Genomic DNA, 9,635 nt, shown 5'->3' with positions numbered 1-9,635 from the left:
CCCCATGGGGTCTGCAAACCTCCCTGCAGGGAGAAGGAGGAGAGGAGGCCAGGTTTAGAGTAACTGCCAGACTATATAGTGGGGGTGGTAATGAAGCAAGTTCTCAGAGGTGATCTGAGTTTACGGCGTCACCATATATCATTGGTAGTAATTTTTACTGTGTGAGAAGAGGCATAAAGGATGAGGCACTCTCATCACCGCAACTCCCGCCGCCCCCCTCCGCCCCACAGCCGAGGACGGGATCACCTGTAGTTTGGCTGAGGTGGAGGATGGGTTTGGGGAAATGGCACTTTATAGGAGTTCCCAGGATGGCCATAATGGACACTGCATTCTATCAAGCGTTAATGAAGATAATAATAATAATGAAGCAGGAGGGGAATTGGTTTCCATGGAGAGCAGAGCTGGGCTGGAAATAACAGGGGCGCATAAATTCTCCTGTGTCTGAGGCAGGAGGAGTGGGAAGGTCAGGCCTGGTGTGAATGTGCCCTGGAGGGACACTTTCCTGGGGGTGACAGTGAGCCAGGGTCCAGAGTCTGGGCTACGATGGGTGATGTGAGTCCCATCCCTCCCTGCTGTATAACTCCTTTCCTACACTAGCGTTCTTGATTTCTTTCCTGCTCCTCTCCAGCCAATGCCTGGGGCACCTGCTGATGTAGCTATCTGCCTGCCTTGCCCTCATGTGGCAGCTGCCAGGGCCAGGATTCTGAGCCCTTTGCTGCCTAGTGCTCTGCTGCCCTGTCCCTGTTGCGGGGGCAGCCATGGTTATCCCCATGCTGCTCTGTCCAAGCCAAGAATTTAATTTCACAAAGTGCAGTCACTGGCCATTCATCAAGTGGATGCTGTTTTCACAGGTGAAGCAAAATGTCTCAGGCTGGAGAGCGATACACGCCCCCTCCCATGGCTCAGGCTTCACAACAAAGCTTTTAGAACATGAGGGTCTCGGCCACAGCTGCTCTCAGCCAGCGGTCAGTGAGGTCAGGCAGCATGAGACCCTGAGGCTGTCTGGGCAGTTCACCTCCAGAGCCAAGCTAGTTAAAACAGTGGCCATTTAAAAGTAAATGAATTTAAATAAAATAGTTTAAAATTCAGGTCCTCAGGCACACTGGCCACCTTTCAGCCACAGAGCATCTTTGTGATGGCACCATCTGTTGGACACACTGGTCCAGAGACAGGCCTTCCATCAGATCCGCTGTGATGGACAGGGTGGCCTGCATGGGGGCAGCCCAGTGCCCCAAGTGCTCCGCAGAGAACAGCCATCTCCTAGGGCAACAGGCCTATAAGGGTTTATATTAAAAAGGGGTGCTTGCCCTGCTCACCAATCTGACCTCATCCTCTCTTTGCTCCACACACATGTGGATGGTGTGCTGCACTTGCCGCCCACCTTGCCTCCACCAGACAGAGCCCTCCCACCCTCCTTCCTCACCTGACCACCTTCCAGGCCCTCTAAAAGATCCAGGTCAGAGCACATTCAACCTCCTGCAGAATGCTTTTCCCGACTGCCCAGTGCGAGATAGGGTCCTGCCCTCCATGTGTGCATGGTCAACTGAGTGGTGGGAAAAATGAGTGACTGGGATGAGGGGGCTTGTCAAGAACAGAAGGCTTTTTCCAGGTGAAAAGGTCATAGGTGAGCTCCCAGGGTGGAGCAGGTAGAATTGTAGCTCTGTGTTTTCTGTGTGTGTGTGTTTTTAAGATAAATAGAAATAAATTAAAGCCACAGAAGAACAAGCTGAACTTCTGCTGTTTTCAGCCACAGCCCAATCTTGTCCCAGTTAAGACCTGACTCCAGGACTCTCGAGAGCTGGTCCTACTGCTGAGCTGTACATCATCGCAAGGGTCCCTGGCTCACCCTCTCAGAGAATGAATGGCAGGGTCCTGGCAGGAGGGGGCACTTCCCGATATGCAGGGTCTTTGATTAGAGTCTCAGAGCCTGCACCCAGGTGAGTTCTCAAAGGCTCTGCCAATGAGCCAGGTGATTTCAACCTACCCCAAAGCGGGTGGAATCAGGGAGACAAGATTCAAATTTAGACAAGGAGAGCCTAGAAGAAGGCAGATCCCCAAGGGAGGCAATTCCCAAGGGTGGCCGTGCTCAGGGCAGCCTCCTGGGAAGGCAGGCATGCAGGCAGAGGCCAGAAAGGCCCCAGACACAGAGCCAGGAGATGAGGGCTTGATTCTGGCTCGACTGCTGGTTGGCCTCAGGGAAGCCCCTTAACTGCTTCACCTTGAAAATGAGGATTAAAAATATCTGTTTTATCTAATACAAAGGCTGTGGCCAGATTAGGCAAGTGTCAAAATGCTCTGTGAATTCTGAAGTGGAAAGAAGTGAACTCTGAAGTAGAAATTAAGGGGCTGTTTGTCTGTGTGTAGGGGTTTTTTCTTGGGAGCTGGGGCCCAGGGTGGTCAGTTCACTTCCTCACTAAAGGGCCCTCTGAGGGAGTGGGAGCCCACTGGAGACGAGTCAGGGGCTGTCCTGATGGAGGGGCTCTGGGTTAGAGGGCCAGTGAGAAGTTCCCTGTGCATCTCTGCCTTGTCATCTGGGCCTTCAGGCAGCAGGCCAGGGAGGACCAGATAGACCTGGGCCAGAGGCCCTGTCACACACCACCATGGACTGTAGTTCTCTCACCTGTAAAGCAGGAATAAGGTTCCTGTGAATCAATGTACAGAAGGCATCCAGCTCAGGACCTGACCATACTCCCTTCCTTTCCCTGTGCACATAAATATCAAACCACAGAGCCTACCAGGAAGATCCAGATCTTTGCTGCACCCTCTGCATGATTCCTGGTGGTCAGAAAATCTCAAGTAGGTCCATGCAGGGGCTGAGAAAGAAGAGACATACTGGATTCTTCTCTCTTCTCAACACCAGTTGCAAGAAATCAGGAGCCGAGGTGAGACAGGGAGCCCTGGGAAACGTGACCAGGAACCTGCCTTGCCAGGCAAAGGGTCCCTCCAGCAGTGGCTCCCACCCTGACCTCCTGATACCCTTGTCCCCAGCACCTTTGACAGCCTTGTTCTGGGAAGAAAGCACCCCAGAAATATGTAATTGATCTCACCTCTTGCCAGTTCTTAACCTGGGCTTTTCAGCAGGAGGAGAAGATGCCTGATTAGAAAATCTCTGAAGAGGGCAGTGAGTTATAGTAATGGACACTCTTCTAGCTGTCTCTCCCGCTCATAAATCTATCCCCCTCTGAAAGTGCAGATGGTCCATAATCGTCCATCACGCCGGAGTTCAGAACCGGACAGCTCCCGGGTGGGTTTTTCCTAGGAGGCTCCTTTTTCTGCAAGCTAAACGGAACTGCAGCTCCGCACAGCCTCTCCCCGTGATGGAGTGCAAGCAGTCCAGCCGTCAGGAATGATTTAGGGGAGAATGAACAATAAATATCCAAGAGGTTGGAGCTCAGAGCAGGGAGGCAAAGAAGGTGCCTCTGCAGCTGTACTTACATTTCTGTTGTTCTTTTCATTTATGTTTAAATTTTATTTCATGTTAGAGGGACTGCAGATGTTCACATCCTGAGAAGGGGTTGGTCTTGACTGACCTTTCTAAGGAGCTCCTTCTGCCCCCATCACAATCATGAGTGAAGGACTGAGGTCAAGGGGCCGTTCTGTTGGGGGAAATGTAAGTGACTGGGCAGTTGCCATTTAGGGATAAGTAAGTTCTCTGAAATCTTACTGGGCTCACTGACAAGTCCCTCTGAAGTTAAAGCTGTATCTCTTAATGAGATGGCTCAAGCTGTTCTCCACATTCCTACTGCAGATGGGCCCAGGAAAGCCCAACCCAACAGGCTGCCCAGCCCCTCCTGTGGGGCTCCCAGAGATGAGCCCACTACTCTGTCTCCCCTGGGGAGGACCAGGGGCGAGCAGCTCACCTATGGCTAGTCCTTGTTCAGTGTCTCCTGCCTGCTCCTGCCCTGGCTGGGCTCGCACAACAGGAATGAGCAGAAGTGCCATTGCCCATTGCCTGGGGTGGGGATCAGCTCAGGACTTGGCATTCCTGAAAGGCTTCATTGTTGTCTACAAAGAGCTGTTGTGCCCGGGGTGCTAAACATGTCAGCTGCGTGTCCTACCGTGCCCGGAGCCTTCATTATAGGGCTTGTCCTCTGCACACACACAGAGGACAGTCCCTGGGACCATGACCCTGCCCTGGCCTGAGGGCAGCATTTCAGAGCTGTCCACCCCTTCCCTCTCCTGTCTCCCCGCCCAGAGGCAGAGGAGCCAGGGCTGGGCTACGAGGGTGATGAATGAGCGTCTGCCTCCTACAGGTGCCGGCCCACTCTGCCAGGTGCTGCCTTAGAGCTAGGCAGGCAGGCTGCCTGCGCTCCCCTCTCCACACCCCTCCCCACCCTCTCCAAGGGCCTCTCTCCCCCCACCCAGGAACCAGATCCTCTGAACTCTAGGCTGGGGGAGGCTTTCAGGGAACAGTGCTGGGGACATGGGCCAGATACCTGTAGCATCAACTATCTGCCCACCACCAGAGGGGCTGCCCCCAGAAGGTGGCAGGTGAGCCACAGGCCTTTCTCTCAAGATGGAGGGGGGAGGTGCCAAGGGGAGTGCCTGGTACTGGCTGCGCCTCCTCACCAACTCTCAGAAATGGAGTTCCCCTCTGAGGTTTCCTTGTGCCCCTGGGTGCCCCCTGGAGAGCAGCACATTCCCTGAAAGCTGAAGGCCATCACTCTGCTCCTCCACCAAAGGCAGCCTGTCCAGAGCCACCACCAGCTCATGGCAGAATTGCTTCTCTGTGCTCCCTCCTGGGCATGACAGCCACCAAACCCCCACAGCCAGCGACTCTGAGCCCCCTGAAAGGATGTCCAGAGAGGGGACAGGAATGCCCCCCTACCCATCAGTCCCCAGACCTGACCCGCATGCTTAGATGGTGTGGCAGGCAGAAGGATGCCACAGAGGGGCCAGCTATTGTCACCGAAGCAGGCGGCATCCCCTCTCCCCCCGTGAGGGGCTCAGCAAGAAGTGGGCTTCCTCTTCGCAGCTCCCACAGAGGCACTTGAGTGATTCCGTTACTTTTGGAAGTGGCCACCTGAAGATTTGCAGATAGCCTAGAAATGCAAGATCCTGAGTTCTCATCCTGCCCCGCCAGCTTGACAGCACAAGGTGCAAACAATTGGTCTCCCTTCGCTGTGTGCATCTGTGCACTAATGAACCCTGGCTTGGGCTCATGTTGGTGGATCGCTCCACGCACCACCGGCCATGGGCAGTACACGCCGCTCTCACCAGCTCTCAGCAAGCAGTCGTCTCTGGCTGGGGTGGAAGAGCGCTGAGTTGTGGCACTGCCTCCTCTGCAATCCTGGCAGCATTGAGAGCAAGAAGACAATGAGGTGTGAGCGCCCAGGACAGGGGGGCTTGGAGCGGGGTCCAGGCGGGCAGGCAGGTGCAGCCACAGGGTACCAGCGTCTGTTGGTGGCTTTGCGGCCGCCAGTGCAGCACCTTTTCTTGGCTAAATGCACTGCCCTCACTACCACCCAACCTGCTGGACTAGGAAAGGGGCTTAAAACCTCAATTCCTGATACGGTTCATGCCTAGTAACCAGTTTCCATTCTCCATCCCAGGGCAGGCTTCCCTGTGGTCTACAGGGATGGTGGGAGAGGGACTGTCCCTTGTCTGTGCTGCAACAATGACTTAACACCAGTAGTAAGAGATGAGGGCTCCTGGAACCAACTCTCCATGCCCCTGGAGCCTCTGCGTGAAGTCCTGGCCCAGAGTTTCTCTTACCAAGATCTGGATATCATGGACAAGAACAGCAGATCTTATATAGTTACACACCAATTCTCTGTGTCTTTTACACACTTTCTTTCCAATCCCAATGACAATGGGATCAGAATGGTAGGAGTCCCTGTTTGGCATCTACAGCACTATGGTTTAGGGTGCCTGGCAGCTTTGCCCAAGCTCCACATCCACTGTGTTTCTTACTTTCAAACTAATGGCTGTGACAAGTAAGCATGGGGCCGATTGTCCACACCCCGTGCCAGCCAATCTCATATCCTTCCCTGAGTGCTTTGCAATTGCTAGAGCTGGGAAGCAGTCTTCCAAGCACAGAACTTTGGAATCACAGCACTGTGCATTAACTTACGAAGCATCCCAGACCCCCTCTGTGGACCCAGAGACAACCCTGGGTATTCTCTCTCCAGATGCGTGGTGTAGTTGGGGCTTCACAGGTGCACTTGGGGCTTTGAGACCGGTGAACCTGCTTAGGAATGTTCATCTTGGTGACTGGCTATCTGGGCTCCTTCCCTTTCCATCCCAACCCTTGGGCATCTCGTTCACCTGCTGTTGCCTTTGGACCCTATGTGACATGGGTTTCATCATTCCCAGGAAAACAAGTTTCATTTAGGAGCCAGGTCCTTAGCTCTTCCCTCCGCTCCACTACCCCTGGTTGGGTCTGCTCCACATGGGGAAGCAAACTAACTTTTATTAAGAGCTTGCTAGGTGCCAGGCTCTGTGCTGGGAACTGTGCCTGGGCACACTGCCTGGGCCAACTCATTGAGTGGCTTGGCATGTTCTGCCAGCCCTTCAGTGTTACCGTCTCAGTGAGACCATAACCTGCTGGCCTTAGTTCCACGGCAGGCGCTCTGTAGAACTGCTCTTGCTCTCTTTCTTGGTTGGAGTGCTCTCTCTACTCCCGCCCCCCATATTTATCACTCCTTCTGAGACACATCATGAATCCCACCCTGACAGCATATGCCCTTGTATCTCTCTACTTGCACCCACCTCTTTTTTCCTTACCCCAACATTGTTCTGTGTCAACTCTTGCATTTTTAAAGTTAATAATAGACATGCATGCAGATTTGAGAGCAGATCACAAAGGTGCGTGCTAGCTCCTGCATTAGAATGCAGATTCCTAAAGCCTTTTGGCATCCTCTAGTCTCCATTTCTCAGTCTCCCTGTGCCTGGTAAACACTCATCCCTGTTTTTCCTTCTCATCTCTGTCTCTCTCTCCCTCTGTCTGATGTGTCTTCTCCATGAGCCCAGGGGCCACGATACATTTCTGATGAGAACTAATTCACCTGCTCTTCATGGAAAACCTAGACCTGGAGGTTTCTTTGCCATGACTTAAAGTCGCTTTGTGTCCCAGCTCAGCTGAGTAGGTGTGTCGGGGCAAGGTCCAGAGGAGACAGGGGCCCCGAGCTCAGCGGCTGTTGCCTCCCCAAGACCTGCTGCAATAGCAAGAGAGTGCCTTGGCCATGTGTTTGGTTTCCTTCCCTGGTGTTGCGGAGTTGGCATTTTATACAAGGAGGACACAGGTGGGTCCCCGGGGTCCCCGGATCTTTGTAGGTGAGGATCCACCTTTAGAAGATGACAGGGTCCCTCTGTGCCCTGAGCTCCAACTCCTCATTTGAGCACAATAGGTTTTAAGCCCAGCTGTCTTTTTCAGCCCGTCTGAATCTGAAACACAAAGGCCATGAATCAAATTGATGCGTGGCGTTTCATGGCATGTGGGTATCAGCAGTGGTGGCGTGTGGAGGCTTCCTCTCCAGGGACCCCAGTGCATCTGTGGTGGCCTCCCCCAGTGCCTCCCGTTACCTCTAGGACCTGAAGCTGCTGTAATGGAGGCTCCTGGCAGAACGTGCCAAACTCTCTGAATGTGCCAAGAAGGTGGCTCCCCAGGGGCATGAGGAATCCATTTCCTGCTTACCTATTAGCGCCGGCGAGAGCCAGGCTGTGACACAGAGAAGTAGGGCGGCTCCTCAGAGCCATGCCTGCTGCAAACAGTAGCAATCCTGCTCCAGGATTTTAGGGGGAAAGACAGATATGCACAGAGCAGGCAGGCAGAGCTCACAGCTGTGAGGCGCAGTGTTTCTGTGTTGAAGGCTCTATTGGCAGCTCAGCGGCGGGCAGCAAGCAGCTGTTCTCCAAACGCACCCAGGGAAGGAGGTGGGGAGTGCTCTCAGGGCTCCTCGCACAGGATCTGGGATACATCAGAGGAAGGATTTTCTCTGGCAGTGGGGTTGGTTTGCCAAGGGAGAGAGAGCATGGGGAACGCCTTACCAGGACACGTTTAAAAATTGTACCAATTCTCTTGATGAGGACGGTCAAAGAGGGTCCCTGCCTCAAGGCAGGAGAATGATGGAACGAGCATCGTCAAATCTGTTCTCCAAGCAGGAAGATCTGGGGTCCTGCTGGACAGCCAGGGCACTAGGGGCCCTGAGTCTGCTGCTGGCCCTGGTGGTAGGCTGTCTGCAGAACCTTCTTGTCCTGGGGCTTGGGGTCACAGTCAGCACCAAGAGAGACTCCGTGGGGAGTGATTCCCAGCCCTCTCCCCCCAGAGGCCACAGTCATAGCTGTCAGACAGCAAACCCACCACAGCCTTCTGGAAAGGTGTCCACATCTCAGGAGCCACAGGCCACCCACGTGGTCCAGCACCACAGGACATACTAGCCAGCCCAGGGTGCCCTCAGCAGCAATTTGCCCAGGGCCTTCCAGTGAGCTGATCTTCAGCTTTGCACCCGGAAAATGGGCTGAGGCCTCCTGGGTAATGGCTGCTTGGGCCAGCCAGGGGATTTGTACAGGGAGGTCACCGAGTATCTCCCAAGTGGCCAGCAAGAGCCTCCCTGCTCTCTCTCCCTCTCCCACCTCTCTCACTCCCAGCCTCTTACCTGTTTCGTCTCTTCCTTTCTTCTGAGGCCCACCATCAAGCCCCCAGGTTCCCTCCTTTTTTGGGTGATGCAGGTCTGACTGCTCTTCCTTCCCGGCTCCAATACGTCAAAACTTCGTGGCATTAAAGAAACACGGGGAAAACCATCTGGGAAGTAGGTCATGTAAAAAAAACAACCACCTGCCTATAATTAAACCAGCTCCTTGCAGGGGGCTGTCTCCGGAAGAGCCGAAATCCAGCAATCCAGCATCAGCTTCCTCCCCCCACCTCCCCACATCTTCCTTCCTTACAAAGAAAGTCTCAAGACGCAACACTAGGCACACAATTTTCCAACAAAACCCCATCAGGCAAATAATGAAAACATCACGATGTTAGTACTTTGACGGCCTCTTGACTGCACTATTGAGAAAGGAAGATGGGAGGTGCGGTGGCGCTGGCTGTGGAAGCAAGAGCTGGAGGCGTCGGCTGTACTTTTCATGAAGCAGACCTCCCCAGCTCGTTTGGCCTTGCAGTTTTGTTTTCTGGTTTTTAACATGTGATTGGTGGTGTCCTCTGGGTTAGAGTTTTGGATGATCCATGATGGTCTCCTCCTCTTCCTTGTGGCCTCCTCAACCCCATGCTGTTTTTCTTCTTGGCCACTGGGTTAGCAAATAACACCTGAACCATCCCGATCTTTAGGTCCAGAATACTTTTATTTCACTCACGACAAAAATTAGTCCTTGCAAGAGCCCAGCTGACAACTCTCAGGAGCTTCTGTCTCTCATAAAACTTGCTGACAGCAGGCAGACAGTTCACAGGAGGAAGATTTACTAACAATGTGCTGGAGGTTTTTCCAATCCATGAAGTGACTGTTTTCAAAGGAGGATGGGGGTTGGGGGGCAGTTATTTCTAGATACAACAAAGTGGTAAAGCTTAACTTTCATCCTCAGAAAAGTCATTATGAAACCAAGTGCTTAAGACTTGGGAGTTAGCGTGTGGTGTGGTAACTGTCTTGCTGATGTAAAGGGTAAGACTTGTCAGTCACTTCCAATCTCTTTCC

General features: G+C 53.3%; 1 long non-coding RNA gene across 1 annotated transcript; it reads right to left on the bottom strand.

The window, feature by feature from the left end:
* Window positions 1–6,498: 6,498 nt before the first annotated feature.
* On the bottom strand, window positions 6,499–8,743 carry LOC129651137 (uncharacterized). Its single transcript, XR_008714026.1, has 3 exons — window positions 8,598–8,743; window positions 7,637–7,909; window positions 6,499–7,386 (listed from the first exon to the last, which is right to left on the bottom strand). It is a non-coding gene; the product is annotated as an uncharacterized LOC129651137 (long non-coding RNA).
* Between the last annotated feature and the right edge of the window lie 892 nt (window positions 8,744–9,635).

This window comes from Bubalus kerabau, chromosome 4 (assembly GCF_029407905.1).
Source record: "Bubalus kerabau isolate K-KA32 ecotype Philippines breed swamp buffalo chromosome 4, PCC_UOA_SB_1v2, whole genome shotgun sequence".
Taxonomy (NCBI): domain Eukaryota; kingdom Metazoa; phylum Chordata; class Mammalia; order Artiodactyla; family Bovidae; genus Bubalus; species Bubalus kerabau.
This window is presented reverse-complemented; position numbering and strand designations above follow the sequence as displayed.